Genomic DNA, 18,563 nt, shown 5'->3' on the forward strand with positions numbered 1-18,563 from the left:
AGCTGGTACAATCAGTCTGGCGGTTCCTCAGAAAATTGGACATAGTTCTACAGGAAGATCCAGCAAAACCCCTCCTGGGCATATACCCAGAAGATGTTCCAACCGGTAAGAATGACACATGCTTCACTATGTTCATAGCAGCCTTATCTATAATTACCAGAAGCTGGAAAGAACCCAGATGTCTCTCAACAGAGGAATGGATACAGAAAATGTGGTACATTTACACAATGGAATACTACTCAGCTATTAAAAACAATGAATTTATGAAATTCTTAGGCAAATGAATGGATCTTTTCTTAGGCAAATGGAGGATATCATCTTGAGTGAGGTAACCCAGTCACAAAAGAACACACATGCTATTCAGTCACTGATAAGTTTATATTAGCCCAGAAGCTCAGAATCCTTCTTTGAAGGAGGAACAAAATACTCATGGAAGGTGTTACAGAGACAAAGTTCAGAGCAGAGACTGAAGGAAGGACCTTCGAGAGACTGCCCCACCCAGGGGGTATCCATCCCATAAAAAAATCACCAAACCCAGACACTATGACAGATGCCAACAAGAGCCTGCTATCAGGAGCCTAATATAACTGTCTCTTGAGGGCCTTTGCCAGGGCCTGGCAAACACAGAAGTGGATGCTCACAGTCAGCTATTGGATGGAACACAGGGCCCCCAATGGACGAGCTAGAGAAAGTACCCAAGGAGCTGAAGGGGTCTGAAGCACCATAGGAGGAACATCAATATTAAATTAACCAGTACCCCCAGAGCTCCTTGGAACTAAATCACCAATCAAAGAAAACACATGATGGGACATGTGGCTGTAACTGTATATGTAGCTGAGGATGGCCTAGTCAGCATCAATGAGAGGAGAGGCCCTAGGTCCTGTGAAGGTTCTATGCCCCAGTATAGGGGAAGGTCAGGACTGGGAATGGGAGTGGGTGGGTTGGGGAGCAGGGGAATGGGGGGAAGGAACAGGGGATTTTCAGAGAGGAAATACGAAAGGGGATAACATTTGAAATGTAAATAAAGAAAATAACTAATAAAAAAGAGAAAAAAAAGAATATCAGGTATTTGCAAAAGATTATACATGGTAATAATTTAAAAAGTGAAATTTCATCTAAAATATTTGGTTATTTGTTTATTTTGTTTCATGTGGCAGCATTAACACAAATAAAATGACATAAACTTTATTATATTCATAATATAATCATAGATCATAGAAGATAAAAATTATTTTACAGGAGTAAAATTGTTACATTGTTTCTCTGTATGTATTACAGTTGTAGTCCACCTAGCCAAATCTAATGGCCATACTTATCTACTATCTTTAATTGAAGTATGTATTTATTTGTTTGTTTGTTTATTTATTTATTTAATGTGCCTGAGTGATTGGATGTTCATGAAACTTCAGAGTTCAAAAGAAGGTTTGGGAGATTCTGAAACTAGAGTATCAGATGCCTGAGATCTGTCTTGTGGGTTCGGGGAACGGAACCAGGGTCCTCTGCAGTAAGAGTAAGTGCTTTCAATCACAGAGCCTAACTGAACCATACCTTCTCCTCTACTTATCCAGTATTGTGTCCGATATGTACTTGATTTGTCATGTTCCTAGCATAGTGCACACATTGAAGGCAGTTTTCAATTTAGCTCTTCTTTTCTTGTTACTTAAATTCTGTATTTCCTAATTCTCAGTGAAACGGATGAAACTTTACTTGGGGTCTTTTTCTACTTTTCTGGAAAAATTGTGATGGTGGTGATTGATAGTAGTTTGTGTGTGTGTGGTGGGGGGAGAGACGGGGGGGGGCTTGTTAACCTTCTTGAGTTGTGAATGTCTATGTGGTTACCAAGTTTGTATAAATAAGTTGCCTTTTTGTACACATCTAATACTTAATAATAGATGCTCTTATACCCTGATAGTTATCATAGACTCAGGGAATGAGAGATATTCAAACATACTGATAAACTACGGAGAAATTTAATTGTAGGACAAATCCAGATAATTCAGTATTGATTATAAATTATCTGAATTCCTATAAGTTTCATTTATGGCCTCAGATCTCCTATGTTGTGCAACCCTATGGAGGTATTACTTTCACATTCTGGTTAACTGACTCCCATTTATAAGATTTGACTCAGTAAAATCCAATGCTTCCATGGTCATACTGTTTACCATCTATTATTTTCTTATTAATGAAACACCACCTGGCTTCTTAACTACTTGGAGAACCAAATTCAGAAGGTCTTTAGTTTTGTGCCAAAATGGTACTGTTTTTCTTGGGATGACAGTTAGCTCTGGGACTTGGCTGATCTCCAGGTATCTTTTTGATAGACCCTGGTTCACATTAAAAAGAAAGGATATCATTATACTACACCAATAAATGATAAAAAAAAAACTGCTGCCAGAAATTTTATTTCTTGGGATTTGATTTTGTACTACTTTCTGCATTTACTAAAATTTGAGAAAGTTTATTCCTTAAACATTATTGAACATAAAATGTGTACAAGAGTGTTTATAAAGTAAGTGTAAGATATAATGAATTGTAGCAAATGCTCTCATATATCAAGTTTAAAAAAGTGCCAGTATTTTCTAAAATCTCTGTGCACCCATTGTCTTCTCTCTCTGAGGTAATTTCCGCACAAATTTAGTGTTCATAAATTCCTTGTTTATCTTTATACATTTACAACATGTATTTGTATCTCTATACAGTCATCTCTTTAATTTAGTACATTTTAATCTTTATAGGAAAGAAGTTGTGTCATGTGCCTTCATTTATGATTTTTCCTTTGTATTTTTTTAAGACACAGTCTCATGCACCCTAGGAAGACAGACATGTCCCTAAGTATGTGAGGATGACGAGTATGTGTGCCACTGTGCCCAGTTTTAATTGTTGCTTAGGGTCAAAAATAGGGCTTTGCTTTGTCTAGACCAGTACATTATTAACTGACCTACTTCTCTATCCCTCTTTGGCCTTAAAAAAAATAGATAAATATTCTTAGATTTATTTGTGTTATTTCATGAAGTTATAATTCATTGTTATTTGTTGCTATACAGAAAATTCTATTATTAGACCACAAAATAAGGCAATTATTTGCTAGCTATGATAACACATACCTGTAATCTTAGCACTGAGGAGGCTGTGGCAAGCTTGGAAGTTCCAGGACAGTGTGAGCTACAAAGCAAGTTTGAACCTAGTTTCTGCTACATAGCAAGATTTTCTCCCAAAAATTAAAAAAAAAAAAAAAAAAAAAAAACCAAAACAACAAAAAACAAAAAACCCAAAAAAAAACCCCAAAAAACCCAAAACCAAAACCAAACCAAACCAAACCAAACCAAAAAAAAAAAAAAAAACAAAAACAAAAAAAGAAAAAGTAAAACAAAACATTTATTTGGATGATCAGTAGGCACATGAAAAATATTCAATATCTTTGTCCTTCAAAACAATGCAAATTAAAATTATGTTGATTATTTTCCACCCATGTCAAAATAGGGATCATAATTATTAGCTAGATACATTAATAAAATGAATGAAACAATAAAATCATTAATAACTTTATTATTTTTAATTGGGTATTTATTTCATTTACATTTCCAATGCTATCCCAAAAGTCCCCCACACATTCCCCCACACATTAATAACTTTAAAATAATTATAAGAAACAATAAAAAGCTACTAACATAATAATGTAAATGATACACTGATCAATGATCACTCATACACACTCATACACAGATAATGATAATATGAACCAGTATAGTCATTAAAGCATCAATAATGAGTTTTGTCAAAAACAAAGAATAGAAGTCCCTTAGCATCCAGTTACATGACTCCTGAGAATAAACTGAAATACTGAATCAACAGAAAAACACATACACAAGTTTATTTCTCTTTATTGTGGCACTGTTCATAATAGCCCAGTTTTATAAGCAGGCTAGGTGTTCTTCAACCTAGGATGTTAATGCAAATTTATTCACATTTGTGTCTAGTAGTGAATTTTGATTTTTTATTATAATACTTTTATTAATTCGTGGAGAATTTTATCAATGTAATTGGATCATATTCACTCCTCATTCCTCCCTTTGACTCTTGCCACACCCATCCCCACTTTCTTACTCCCCTAACTTTCTGTCCTTGTTTTCTTCTTTTAAAAATAACCTATCATGCTCAACATGTGAAGGCATCCACTGGAGCATGGTTGACCTAACAGAACCCATTCCCTTAAGAAAAACTGACCCTCACTCCTTTTCCAAGCATGAATTATCAATAACTCCTCAGTTAATGATGGGGACTTGGGAATTCTTCTCTCATCTACATTGGAATGTTGATTAGCTTGATATTATATAGATCATTAGCAGGTCACGACAGCTGCTGAGAGTTCATGAGTGCAGTGACATTGCCAAGTCCAGAAGACACTATTTGTCTTATTCTTGTGGTCCACCCTGACCATAGACTGTAACAATGTCTCTACTACTTCTTTCAGGATGATCCCTGAGCATTGTGAATAGGAAGTGATGTAGCTGTCCCACATATGGCTAAGCACTCTACAGACACATATTCTGTGTGTTTGGACTGGTTATGGCTTTCTGGTTTAAGCAGTGTCCACTGCACAAAGAAAATCTGATCGAGTCTGTGAGCTATGTTAATCAATAGATATGAAAATAATAATTCAAAGTGATGTTTACTATATCCATTTAGTAAAATGATGCTAGTGAGCTCATGTATGAGATCCCCATCCATGCTTTCTTATACAGATTTGTTGTAACAGTCATTCATTTCCTCCTGTAATCAGAAACTGATTGGTTACTCTCCTAACATTTGTGCCACCATTGCTACTCATGGGTATATCTTGTCATGATGGCTATTATTGCATTTCACAGTATTCACAGATGGGTGAGACCTTTGATTATATTTTCTCCTCAGTGGCTTGCATAGTTCTTTCCAACAATTTGGCTTCTTGATATTCTATGTAGACTGTGTATGGAATCTTTAGCAATAGAATATTACATTAGGTGCTGATGGGCAATGAAGAGCAATGTAAAAGGCTTATATAAACTTGAGGAGTCTTCAGGTTACCTCTGACAAAAAACTCAGGGGGAAAATATTGGCTATCTTGTGCTTGGCTTTTATTTTATTTTATTTTATTTTATTTTATTTTATTTTATTTTATTTTTTGGCAAAATATCACTTCTTTGATGAACATAATCCCTTGTATAGGGTAACTCCAATTAATTGTTTAAATATACAAAAACAATTATATGTATAGACAGAATGATTAAAATACTTATGATACTTATAAACTAGATTTCCATTGGCTTGATTATTTTTTTGAAAAGTATATGTTTTTATTTTTTAAAAAATGTTTTAAATTTACTGTCATATCTTCTCTTTTTTATTAGATATTTTCTTTATTTAAATTTCAAATGCTATCCTGAAAGTCCACTATATCCTCCCGCACCCTGCTCCTCAAAACCACCCACTCCCACTTTCTGGCCCTGGCATTCCCAAATACTGGGGCATATGATCTTCACAAACCAAGAGCCTCTCCTCCCATTAATGGCCAACTAGGCCATCCTCAGCTACATATGCAACAAGAGACACAGCTCTGGGGAGTACTGGTTAGTTTATACTGTTGACCCTCCTATAGGGTTGCAGATCCCTTTAGCTCCTTGGATATTTTCTCTAGCACTATCATTAGGGGCCCTTTGTTCCATCCAATAGATGACTGTGAGCATCCACTTCTGTATTTGTCAGGCACTGGCATAGCCTCACAAGAGATAGCTATATCAGGGTCCTGTCAGTAAAATCTTTCTGGCATATGAAATAGTGTCTGGGTTTGGTGGTTGTATATGGGATGGATCCCTTGGTGGGGCAGTCTCTGGATGGTCCTTCCATCTGTCTCAGATCCAAACTTTGTCTCTGTAACTCCTTCCATGGATATTTTGTTCCACATTCTAAGAAGGAGTGAAATATCCACATTTTGGTCTTCCTTCTTCTTGAGTTTCATGTGTTTTACAAATTGTATCTTGGGTAGTCTAAGTTTCTGTGCTTATATACACTTACCAATGAGTGCATATCATGTGTGTTCTTTTGTGATTGGGTTACCTCACTCACGATGATATCCTCCAGATAATCCATTTGCCTAAGAATTTCATAAATTCATTGTTTTTAATTGCTGAGTAGTACTCAATTGTGTAAGTGTACCACATTTTTTGTATACCTTCCTCTGTTGAGGGACATCTGGGTTCTTTCCATCTTCTAGCTATTATAAATAAGGCTGCTATGAATGTAGTGGACAATGTGTCCTTATTACCAGTTGGAACTTCTTCTGGGTATATGCCCAGGAGAGGTATTGCTGGATCTTCTGGTAGAACTATGTCCAATTTTCTGGGGAACCGTCAGACTGATTTCCAGAGTGGTTGTACCAGCTTGCAATCCCACCAACAATGGAGGAGTGTTCCTCTTTCTCTACATTCTTGCCAGCATCTGCTGTCACCTGAGTTTTTGATCTTAGCCATTCTGATTGTTGTGAGGTAGAATCTCAGAGTTGTTTTGATTTGCATTTCCCTGTTGATTAAGGATGTTGAACATTTTTTCAGGTGCTTCTCAGCCATTTTGTATTTCTCAGTGGAGAATTCTTTGTTTAGCTCTGTACCCCGTTTTTAATAGGGTTATTTGATTTTTCTGGAGTCCAACTTCTTGTGTTATATATATATATATATATATATATATATATATATATATATATATATATATATGATATTAGTCCCCTATCAGATTTAGGATTGGTAAAGATCCTTTCCTAATCTGTTGGTGGCTATTTTGTCTTATTGACATTGTTTTTTGCCATGCAGAAGCTTTGTAATTTTATGAGGTCCCATTGGTCGATTCTCAAGCTTACAGCCCAAGACATTGATGTTCTATTCAGGATTTTTTCCCCTGTGTCCATATCTTTGAGGCTTTCCCCTACCTTCTCCTCTATAAGTTCCAGTGTCTCTGGTTTCTTTTTCTTTTTTTTTTTTTTTTTTTTTTTGGTGTGATTGTTGTTTTTGTTTTTGTTTTGTTTTGTTTTGTTTTGTTTCAAGACAGGGTTTCTTCTCTGTGTAGCTCTGGCTGTCCTGGAACTCACTTTGTAGTCCAGGCTGGCCTTGAACTCAGAAATCTGTCTGCCTCTGCTTCCTGAGAGCTGGGATAATGGTATGTGCCACCATGCCCAGCATGTCTCTGGTTTTATATGGAGTTCCTGGATTCACTTAGACTTGAGCTTTGTACAAGGACATAAGAATGGATCAATTCATAGTCTTCTACGTTATAACTGTCAGTTGTGCCAAATGATGATTTGTTGAGAATGCTGTCTTTTTTCCACTAGATTGTTTTAGATCCTTTGTCAAAGATCAAGTGACCATATGTGTGTGGGTTCATTTCTGGGTCTTTAATTCTATTCCATTTACCTACCTGTTTGTCTCTGTACCAGTACCATGCAGTTTTTTATCACAATTGCTCTGTAGTACAGCTTGACGTCAGGCATGATGATTCCACCAGAGGTTCTTTTATCATTTAGAATAGTTTTTGCTATACTAGTTATTTTGTTGTTGTTGTTATTCTAGATGAATTTGCAATTTTCCCTTTCTAACTCTGTGAAGAATTGAGTTGGAATTTTGATGGGGATTGCATTGAATCTGTAGATTGCTTTTGGCATGATAGCCATTTACTATATTAATCCTGCCAATCCATGAGCATGGGAGATCTTTCCATCTTCTGAGATCTTCTTTGATTTCTTTCTTCAGATACTTGAAAGTTCTTATCATACAGATCCTTCACTTCTTTAGTTAGAGTCACACCAAGGTATTTTATATTATTTGTGACTATTTTAGAAGGGTGTTGTTTCCCTAATTTCTTTCTCAGCCTGTTTATCCTTTGTGTAGAGAAAGGCCACTGATTTGTTTGAATTAATTTTATATCCAGCTACTGTGCTGAAGCTGTTTATCAGGTTTAGGAATTCTCTGATGGAATTTTCAGGATCACTTACATATACTATCATATCATCAGCAAATAGTGATATTTTGACTTCTTCCTTTCCAATTTGTATCCCTTTGACCTCCTTTTGTTGTCTAATTGCTCTGGCTAGGACTTCGAGTACTATATTGAATAGGTAGGGAGAAAGTGGGCAGACTTGTCTATTACTTGATTTTAGTGGGATTGCTTCCAGCTTCTCACCATTTACTTTGATGTTGGCTACTGGTGTGCTGTATATTGCTTTTATTATGTTTAGGTATGTGCCTTGAATGCCTGATCTTGCCAAGACTTTTATCATGAATGGGTATTAGATTTTTTTCTAATGCTTTCTTAGTATGTTTTATTTTTATTAAATATAATTAAACAATTTCCTTCTTTTCCCATTGCTTCCTTCAATTCTTCCTGAGCTCTACAACTTCTATTTCAGCATCTCAAAATTTCGACATCTTTTTCCTTAATTGTTATTGTTGCACACACACATACATGCTCTATGCATTCAGTTTATAGTCGTTTCATTGATAACCATTTGGTACTAGTTAAACAATCAGGGTTCATCCCTGGGAAAGATTATGTCTTTTAATCACAGCATTCCTAAGCCATCATTAGTTCTTTGTCTAAGCATGAGGCCTCCTGATATTTCCCTTTTCACATTAGCAAGTGCATTGGTGTTGTATTTATTCATGTTTGATTTAGGTAACCATATTGTTGGCAATCATTCGTGAAGTTTTCTTAGCATTTCTAGGCAGTAGAATCTCACAGCAGATTTCCTGGTCCTCTAGCTCTTTCTGCTCCCTTTCATGTGTTATTTTAAGAGCCTTAGATGCAGGAGTTGTGTTGTTGTCATATCCATTGTGGTTGGACTTCCTGTGATTAGCTATTCTCTCCATTTGAGCAGTTATATTTTTTGTAATGGTTTTTATTCCAAAGAGAAGTTTCTTTCGTGAGGGTTGGGAGCTACATTTATCTGTGGGTACTAGTTATTTAGAGTACAGTTAAGAAATGATGACATTTTGGTTAAGTGGTGGTAGTAGGTTTTCCTTTATGATATGTAACTCACCAGCTCTGGGGAGTTGGCTAGGTTTCTAGTACCATGCATGATTTCCATCCTATTGAATAAGCAAGTCCAAATAGATAGCTGTTGATTATCACCAAGATATGAGTGACAGTATTACATATCTTACCATGGTGGTCATTGCCATTCAAAGATATTACAACTGGATAGGACTCTTGACTCTTCCTCTCCCTCAGTAGCATTCATATCTTCTAAGTTAAAAGGTAATCCTATGGGAGGAGGCTTTCAGGTCAGATCCAATTGAGTCCCCTGTCTGAAGTTCATGGTATATTCATCAAGAGATATCTCTTTAATCTCACGGAATTATTCAAGGGTTACAGCAATATATTGTATTGCTTTGAGAGTCTGTTGGAGTCCTCTGGCAAGCATGTCTGGTAGTAGGATTTTTATTAAATAGCATATGGCTCTTTTGGAGAGCATTGTAAACCCAAGTGGCCTAATATCATTTAAACAATATCTACACATATACACATTTATATGCCTTATGCAAAATTTTGTGTAAACAAAAAATTATATAATTATGGCATTTTTGACCATCCTTAGTGTTAGTTTCTTCCCCTTCTTAATTTAAAATAATGTTTTTAACTTTTAGATACATATCCAAACTAACACATGTACCCCTGTTAAATTTTGTTTGGTATTACATTTTAACTTTACTTCAATTTTAATATTATTAACATTACCCTAATATTGAATATTCCAATAAGTAGACACAGTGGATCTCTTAATCTATTTACATGATTACACTATTTTTCTAAAGTTTCATGACTTTTTAAATGTTTTCCAATTTATATCACGTCAATTTTTGTCTCCCCATAGGAGGATTTGATATATCATCCAGGTATTACTATTTATTTGTGTATAAGCAAATTTTGATGTATGGGCAGAGGTAGGAAGGAGACTCATTACTGCCTATCTGTTTTACAAGACATTCTGTCCTATGTATTTCCTTTTCTATCCTTTGATAGACTATTATACCTTGGTTATGCTAGTGTTCATGTTTCTATACCCTGCTCTTCTTTATAAAATATATATTAATATATATTTTATACATATAATTTTTTTGCTTAAAACATTACCCTGTTAGTAGCATTTAGCCTGGAAATTTTCATTTTCAAGGTATTTCAAAGTATTGATTACTTTTCTTCAATGTTTCAGTATTATTTTTGTTCTTGAGAAACTTTTTATTAAGTCCTTTTATCTGCATTTTGAATTTATGAGGATACATTTTCATTTCCCTTTTCTGTCTTTTTCATTCTAACATTATTTGCTACTTTCTTAGTGCCGTTTCTACTTTTACTACTTTAGATTTTTATTTCTGATCAATTTTAGTAGTCTTTGTAATGTGCAATTTTGCTTTATAATATTTGCTCTAAGTTTTCTTTAAGGGCTATTCACCCTCATATATCTTGAGTTGTGCTTATCTAATTTTTTCTCTAAATTCTTTTCTCCTTTTAAAGAATTGTCTGTGATTTTGATCTTTGGCAATTTCATACACATACAAAATTCATTTTGATTACTGTATTATTATACTCTTTGATCTCCCTTGCATCCCATTAACTTTGCTCTTCTCATAGACTGGTTGCTTAGCCCATTAACATCCAAGTTTTATTCTTTTTAATATGATATTTAAAGAGAACACATTTCTTTAAGTACCACTTTGGATATGTTACATTTATGTCTCAGACATCAACTCTAAGTCTCTTCCTCTGTCTGTTACATGGCTCAGGCTTCCTTATCAGTGGGAGAACCATTCCCTCACTGGTCTAGTAGACCAGTAAGAACTTGAGATCCTTAATGATCAGCTCAAATAGTTAACAGATAGAAGCAGAAATTGTCAGTTTTTGTAAACATCAGGTCTGAAATTCATGCAGCACCACTTCAATCCTATTCTATTGGCCAAAGCAATTCTAATCCATCATATACAGGGGAATTAAAATAGATCCCTCAGTAGGAGAGGTGTCACAGTATTTGAATTGTATTATCACATTAACTCCATCCCTGAATGTTTATTTCAGAGTGGTTATTATTATTTGTTGTAACAGGTTTCTAATATCATCCATGAAAAAATTATTCTTTATTTCTTTAATGAATTTCTTTATTTAAGTGTTTCTTAATGAAATAATTAAAATATTTATTTCCTTAGTTATGTTTCTTAATACTATCTTCCTTAACTTGTAAATGAATGAATATCATCTAATATCTCCATTCTTTAAGTATGTTATTAATGAGAGATTTATTGCAAGATGGGAAGAACCCATTGCTTATTGTAACTTAACTTTTTACTAAAAGTATAGTTTTTTGTTTGTTGGTTTTTTGTTGTTTTTGTTGTTGTTGTTTTGTTTTGTTCATTTGAGAGATGTTTTTTTCTGTGCAACCTTGGCTATCCTAGAACTCACTCTGTAGTTCAAACTGGCTTCAGACTCAGAGATCTGCTTGCTTCTGTCTCTTGAGTGGTGAGATTAATGGTAAGTGCCATCACCTCCAGTAATAAGAATATTTTCCTATAAGTGAACTATTTTAACAGATTTGCTAATTACATTTTTCAAATATTCTGTATCCCTAATGTATATGTTGTTCACTTTCTAAGTAGTGATGAGAAGTTTAGCTAAAAATCAACTGCACAAATTACGATTTCTTATGAGTGTATCTTACAATTTTGCATAGAAATTTAGGTTGTTATGGGAACATATATATTTACATTCATATATCTTCTTGATGAAAATTGAACTTTTGCTATTGTGCAATTACTCTGGCCTGTTAACATAATCTATAATTTATTTACTATCATTGTAACAATCTAGTTTTACTTTCCATATTTATTATAGTTTAATCATAGTTTTTTTTTTCCATTAACTAGTTAATTCACTTTACATCCCTATTGCAACACCCCTCCTCTCTCAGAAACCCTGACATGACCCCTTTCCTCCAAACCCTCTCCCCTTAACCTCTGAAAAGTAGTAGGTCTCCTCCAGGGGAACTAACCCACTCTGGAACCTCAAGTCACTGCAGGAATAAGTACATCCTCTCACACTGAGGCCACTCAAAATAGCCCAGGTAGGATAGCAGGATCCACAGGAAGGCAACAGAGTCAGGGTAATCCCCTGCTCCAGTTTTTGAGGAATCAGCATGAAGATCAAGCTGTACATCTACTACATATGTGTTCTTTGATTGGTGGCTCAGTCTCTAAGAGCCCCCAAGGGTCTATGTTAGTTGACTCAATTGGTCTAATGATGGAGTTCTTATCCTTTTCAGGATCTCCAGTCTTTCCCCCAACTCTTACTTAAGAGTCCCTGAGCTCCATCCACTATTTGGCTGTGGGTCTCTGCATCTGTTTCAGCCAACCTCTCATAGGACATGTATGCTAGTCTCCTATCTGCAAGCCTAACAATGTCAGGGATTGGTGCTTTCCAACATGTCTCACATTGGGCTGGTTATTGGTAGGCCATTCCCTCAATATCTGTCCCTGCACTTCTTTTTTTTTAATTTTTAATATTTTTATTACATATTTTCCTCAGTTACATTTCCAATGCTATCCCAAAAGTCCCCCATAGCGCCCCCCACTTCCCTACCCACCCATTCCCATTCTTTTGGCCCTGGCATTCCCCTATATTGGGGCATATAAAGTTTGCAAGTCCAATGGGCCTCTCTTTCCATTGATGGCCGACTAGGCCATCTTTCGATACTTATGCAGCTAGAGACAAGAGCTCCGGGGTACTGGTTAGTTCATCATGTTGTTCCAACTATAGGGTTGCAGATCCCTTTAGCTCCTTGGGTACTTTCTCTAGCTTCTCCATTGGGAGCCCTGTGATACATCCAATAGCTGACTGTGAGCATCCACTCCTGTGTTTGCTAGACCCCTGCATACTCTCACAAGAGACAGCTATATTTGGGTCCTTTCAGCAAAATCTTGCTAGTGTATGCAATGGTGTCCGCGTTTAGAAGCTGATTATGGGATGGTGTCCCTGCACTTCTTGTAGGCAGGGACAAACAAATTTTGGGCTTACAATTTTGTGGGTGGGTTGGTATATTACCCTCCACTGGAAGCCCTGTCTGGCTATAGGAGGTGGTCACCTCAGGCTCCATATCTCCTACTGCAATGAGTCTCACCTAGAGTCACACTCATTGACTCCTAATTTCTGTTCACTTTCCACACCTGCTCTCTGTAGATTTCCTTGTATCTGATTCCCAGTCCTCCTCCACATTCCCGTCCCAATCCCCTCTTCCACCCACTTCTTTCCCTCTATCCACCTCTCTTGACAGTTTTACTTCCCCTTCAGAGTAAGATTCAAGCATCCTCCCTTGGGCCCTCATTGTTAGCTACTTTGGGTCTGCTGATTATAGCCTGTGTTTCCTGTACTTTATGGCTAATATTCATGTATAAGTGATACAAACCATGCATGTTCTGTTATGTATGTGTTGCCTCACTCAGGATGATATTTTCTAGTTCCATTCATTTGCCTTTAAATTTCAGGATGTCCTTATTTTTAATAGCTGAGTAATATCCCATTGTCTTTACCCATTTTTTAATTGATATATATCTGGGTTGTTTCCAGTATCTTGCTATTTCAAATAAAGCTGCTATGGACATAATGGAACAATTGCCCTTGTTGTATGGAAGAACATCTTTTGGGTATATGCCCAGGAGTAGTATAGCTGGGTCTTCAAGTATTTCCAATTTTCTGAGGAATTGCCAGATTGATTTCCTGAGAGTGATTGTACCAATTTGCAATCCCACCAATCATGGTAGAGTATTCCTCTTTCTACACATCCTCTTCAGCATGTGCTGCCTCTTTAGCTTTTGATCTTAGGAATTCTGATTGGTGTAAGGTGGAAACTCAAGGCCGTTTTGATTTCCATTTGCCTGATGTCTGAAGATGATGGACATTTCTTTAAGTGCTTCTTTGCCATATGAGATTATTCTATTGAGAATTATTTGTACCCCATTTTAAAATTGTTTTTCTTTTGTTTGTTGATGTCAAACTTCTTGAGTTTTTCATATATTTTGGATATTAATCCTCTGTCCAATGTAGAGTTGTAGAAGATATTTTCCTAATCTGCAGGCTGCCCTTTTTGTCCTATTGATGGTGTCCTTTGCCTTATACAACAATTTCATTTATTTAAGGTCCCATTTATCAATTTTTGACTTTAGTGCCTGATCCACCAGTGTTCTGTTTAGGAATTTGTCTTCTATACTAATGTGTTAAAATCTATTTTCCACTTTTTCTTCTGAGATTTAGTGTGTCCAGTTTTAGGCTGAGTTCCTTGATCCACTTGGACTTGAGATTTGTGTAGGGCGATAAATATGAATCTATTTTCATTCTTCAACATGTAGACATCCATTTAGACCAACAACATTAGTTGAAGAAGCTTTCTTTTTTTAATTTTTAATATTTTTATTACATATTTTCCTCAGTTACATTTCCAATGCTATCCCAAAAGTTCCCCATAGCGCCCCCCACTTCCCTACCCACCCATTCCCATTCTTTTGGCCCTGGCATTCCCCTATATTGGGGCATATAAAGTTTGCAAGTCCAATGGGCCTCTCTTTCCAGTGATGGCCGACAAGGCCATCTTTCGATACATATGCAGCTAGAGACAAGAGCTCCGGGGTTCTGGTTAGTACATCATGTTGTTCCAACAATAGGGTTACAGATCCCTTTAGCTCCTTGGGTACTTTCTCTAGCTTCTCCATTGGGAGCCCTGTGATACATCCAATAGCTGACTGTGAACATCCACTCCTGTGTTTGCTAGGTCCCGGCATTGTCTCACAAGAGACAGCTATATTTGGGTCTTTTCAGCAAAATCTTGCTAGTGTATGCAATGGTGTTAGCGTTTAGAAGCTGCTTATGGGATGGATCCCTGAAAACGGCAGTCTCTAAATGGTCCATCCTTTCATCACAGTTACGAACTTTGTAACTCCTTCCCTGGGTGTTTTGTTCCCAATTCTAAGAAGGGGCACAGTGTCCACACTTTGGTCTTCATTCTTCTTGAGTTTCATGCGTTTAGCAAATTGTATCTTATATCTTGGGTATCCTAAGTTTTGGGCTAATATCCACTTATCAGTGAATACATATTGTGTGAGTTCTTTTGTGATTGTGTTACTTCACTCAAGATGATGCCCTCCAGGTCCATCCATTTGGCTAGGAATTTCATAAATTCATTCTTTTTAATAGCTGAGTAGTACTCCATTGTGTAAATGTACCATAATTACTATATCCATTCCTCTGTTGAGGGACATCTGGGTTCTTTCCAGCTTCTGGCTATTATAAATAGGGCTGCTATGAACATAGTGGAGCATGTGTCCTTTTTACCGGTTGGGACATCTTCTGGATATATGCCCAGGAGAGGTATTGCTGGATCCTCCGGTAGTACTATGTCCAATTTTCTGAGGAACCACCAGAATGAATTCCAGAGTGGTTGTTCCAGCTTGCAATCCCACCAACAATGGAGGAGTGTTCCTCTTTCTCCACATCCACGCCAGCATCTGCTGTCACCTGAATTTTTGATCTTAGCCATTCTGACTGGTGTGAGGTGGAATCTCCTGGTTGTTTTGATTTGCATTTCCCTGATGATTAAGGATGTTGAACATTTTTTCAGGTGCTTCTCTGCCATTCGGTATTCCTCAGGTGAGAATTCTTTGTTCAGTTCTGAGCCACATTTTTTAATGGGGTTCTTTGACTTTCTGGAGTCCACCTTCTTGAGTTCTTTATATATATTGGATATTAGTCCCTTATCTGATTTAGGATAGGTGAAGATCCTTTCCCAATCTGTTGGTGGTTTTTTTGTCTTATTGATGGTGTCTTTAGCCTTGCAGAAGCTTTGCAGTTTCATGAGGTCCCACTTGTCAATTCTTGATCTTACAGCACAAGCCATTACTGTTCTATTCAAGAATTTTTCCCCTGTGCCCATATCTTCAAGGCTTTTCCCCACTTTCTCCTCTATAAGTTTCAGTGTCTCTGGTTTTATGTGAAGTTCCTTGATCCACTTAGACTTGACCTTAGTACAAGGAGATAGGAATGGATCGTTTCGCATTCTTCTACATGTTAACAACCAATTGTGCCAGCACCATTTGTTGAAAATGCTGTCTTTCTTCCACTGGATGTTTTTAGCTCCCTTGTCGAAGATCAAGTGACTGTAGTTGTGTGGGTTCATTTCTGGGTCTTCAATTCTATTCCTTTGGTCTATTTGTTTGTCACTACACCAGTACCATGAAGTTTTTATCACACTTGCTCTGTAGTAAAGCTTTAGGTCCGGCATGGTGACTCCACCAGAGGTTCTTTTATCCTTGAGAAGAGTTTTTGCTATCCTAGGTTTTTTGTTATTCCAGATGAATTTGCAGATTGCACTTTCTAATTCGTTGAAGAATTGAGTTGGAATTTTGATGGGGATTGCATTGAATCTGTAGATTGCTTTTGGCAAGATAGCCATTTTTACAATATTGATCCTGCCAATCCATGAGCATGGGAGATCTTTCCATCTTCTGAGATCTTCTATAATTTCTTTCTTCAGAGACTTGAAGTTTTTATTATACAGATCTTTCACTTCCTTAGTTAGAGTCACGCCAAGATATTTTATATTATTTGAGACTATTGAGAAGGGTGTTGTTTCCCTAATTTCTTTCTCAGCCTGTTTATTCTTTGTGTAGAGAAAGGCAATTGATTTGTTTGAGTTAATTTTATATCCAGCTACTTCACCGAAGCTGTTTATCAGGCTTAGGAGTTCTCTGGTGGAATTTTTAGGGTCACTTATATATACTATCATATCATCTGCAAAAAGTGATATTTTGAGTTCATCCTTTCCAATTTGTATCCCTTTGATCTCCTTTTGTTGTCGAATTGCTCTGTCTAGGACTTCAAGTACAATGTTGAATAGGTATGGAGAAAGTGGACAGCTTTGTCTAGTCCCTGATTTTAGAGGGATTGCTTCAAGCTTCTCACCATTTACTTTGATGTTGGCTACTGGTTTGCTGTAGATTGCTTTTATCATGTTTAGGTATGGGCCTTGAATTCCTGATCTTTCCAAGACTTTTATCATGAATGGGTGTTGGATCTTGTCAAATGCTTTTTCCGCATCTAATGAGATGACCATGTGGTTTTTGTCTTTGAGTTTGTTTATATACTGGATTATGTTGATGGATTTCCATATATTGAACCATCCCTGCATCCCTGGGATGAAACCTACTGGTCAGGATGGATGATTGTTTTGATGTGTTCTTGGATTTGGTTAGCAAGAACTTTATTGAGGATTTTTGCATCAATATTCATAAGGGATATTGGTCTGAAGTTTTCTATCTTTGTTGGGTCTTTTTGTGGTTTAGGTATCAGAGTAATTGTGGCTTCATAGAATGAGTTGGGTAGAGTACCTTCTGTTTCTATTTTGTGGAATAGTTTATGAAGAACTGGGATTAGATCTTCTTTGAAGGTCTGATAGAACTCTGCAATAAACCCATCTGGTCCTGGGCTTTTTTTAGTTGGGAGACTATTAATGACTGCTTCTATTTCTTTGGGGGATATAGGGCTGTTTAGATCATTAACCTGATCTTGATTCAACTTTGGTACCTGGTATCTGTCTAGGACCTTCTCCATTTCATCCAGGTTCTCCAGTTTTTTGAGTATAGCCTTTGGTAGAAGGATCTGATGGTGTTTTGGATGTCTTCAGGATCTGTTGCTATGTCTCCTTTTTCATTTCTGATTTTGTTAATTAGGATGCTTTCCCTGTGCCCTCTAGTGAGTCTGGCTAAGGGTTTATCTATCTTGTTGATTTTCTCAAAGAACCAGCTCCTTGATTGGTTGATTCTTTGAATAGTTCTTCTTGTTTCCACTTGGTTGATTTCGCCCCTGAGTTTGATTATTTCCTGCCATCTACTCCTCTTGGGTGAATTTGCTTCCTTTTGTTCTAGTGCTTTTATGTATGTTGTCAAGCTGCTAATGTGTGCTGTCTCTAGTTTCCTTTAGGAGGCACTCAGAGCTATGAGTTTTCCTCTTAGAAATGCTTTCAATGTGTCCCATAAGTTTGGGTATGTTGTGGCTTCATTTTCATTGAACTCTAAAAAGTCCTTAATTTCTTTCTTCATTCCTTCCTTGACCAAGGTATCATTGAGAAGAGTGTTGTTCAGTTTCCATGTGAAGGTTGGCTTTCTATTATTTATTTTGTTATTGAAGATCAGCCTTAGTCCATGGTGATCTGATAGGATGCATGGGACAATTTCAATATTTTTGTATCTGTTGAGGCCTGTTTTTTGACCAATTATGTGGTCAATTTTGAAGAAGGTACCATGAGGTGCTGAAAAGAAGGTATATCCTTTTGTTTTAGGATAGAATGTTCTGTAGATATCTGCCAGATCCATTTGATTCATAATTTCTGTTAGTTTCACTGTGTCCCTGTTTAGTTTCTGTTTCCATGATCTGTCCATTGGTGAAAGTGGTGTGTTGAAGTCTCCCACTATTATTGTATGAGGTGCAATGTGTGCTTTGAGCTTTAC

Source organism: Mus caroli, unplaced genomic scaffold (genome assembly GCF_978045245.1).
Source record: "Mus caroli unplaced genomic scaffold, Mus_caroli_1 scaffold_5, whole genome shotgun sequence".
Classification (NCBI taxonomy): Eukaryota; Metazoa; Chordata; class Mammalia; order Rodentia; family Muridae; genus Mus; species Mus caroli.